Consider the following 922-nt stretch of genomic DNA (forward strand, 5'->3'; position numbering starts at 1 on the left):
AACATAATAGGTTAGGGCTATGGTTAAGGTTATTGTTAGGGTTAGGATTAGGGTTAGGGTTAGGCACATTGGTTTTATTGGGACCCATGTAACATGTTCTCTATCCTTGGGCCCATATATCTGTATATACACAAAGTGTACCAGACTTGTACTACAGAAGTGTACCCTAACCCTAACCCTAATCCTAGCCCTAACCCTAACCCTAACTCTAACCCTAACCCTAACCCTAACCCTAAACATACCTCATATAAAAATATAAACATAAAACTAAACAACCTAAAACTACCTCGGGTACATATCCTAGTACCTGAGTGATAGTGATACTGATAGTGATAGTGATACGACAACGACCCCATCTGCCCTACTTCAACTTCAAGACGTGTACCAGCTGCGAAAACCAGCTATGTCTATGAAAGACATACGTATTTAACTGACTGCATATACGGTTTGTTGTGTACTTATTAGATTTACCGATCGAATTTACTTACAGAAATAATCTATAGCATAGGCAAACTGAAAGAAACGAGAAGTATTACTGCTATCGAGCAACAAACAGAGAAAGATGGCGATCCGTGAAACAGCGCCATCTCTGAACAGATTATACAAGTTAGGCAAATGATACAGGCGCATACAGAGGAAGAATCATTTATCAGTTTATTATATCATTCATAGTTTGATTTATCCGATATTCAGTAACGACTACACATTTTCAAATACGCAGTAATTAAGATTAAGCATCTTGTATAGATGTGATCTGTGACTTAGATGTTAATTAGATGTTTTTGTATAGATAGTTACATGTTCACACAGTATAGTATTATAGCATGGAGATTAGTGGCGTAGCCAGCAATTGGAAACAGGGGGGCCAAGGCGAGGGAGCGAAGCGACCGAGGGGGTAGGGTGTGGGAGGGGTATCCCCCCT

The 922-nt window shown here is 39.7% G+C and overlaps 1 protein-coding gene across 2 annotated transcripts in view; it reads right to left on the reverse strand.

The window, feature by feature from the left end:
* Positions 1 to 589, reverse strand: part of LOC106814681 (CCR4-NOT transcription complex subunit 2-like) — a 13,773-nt gene extending 13,184 nt beyond the window's left edge. For both annotated transcript variants that reach the window (XM_014819027.1, XM_014819026.1), the window contains exon 1: positions 489 to 589. The gene's annotated coding sequence lies outside the window, so the exon portion shown is untranslated. The remainder of the gene's footprint in view (positions 1 to 488) is intronic.
* Between the last annotated feature and the right edge of the window lie 333 nt (positions 590 to 922).

Source organism: Priapulus caudatus, unplaced genomic scaffold, assembly GCF_000485595.1.
Source record: "Priapulus caudatus unplaced genomic scaffold, Priapulus_caudatus-5.0.1 Scaffold962, whole genome shotgun sequence".
NCBI classification, from domain to species: domain Eukaryota; kingdom Metazoa; phylum Priapulida; class Priapulimorpha; order Priapulimorphida; family Priapulidae; genus Priapulus; species Priapulus caudatus.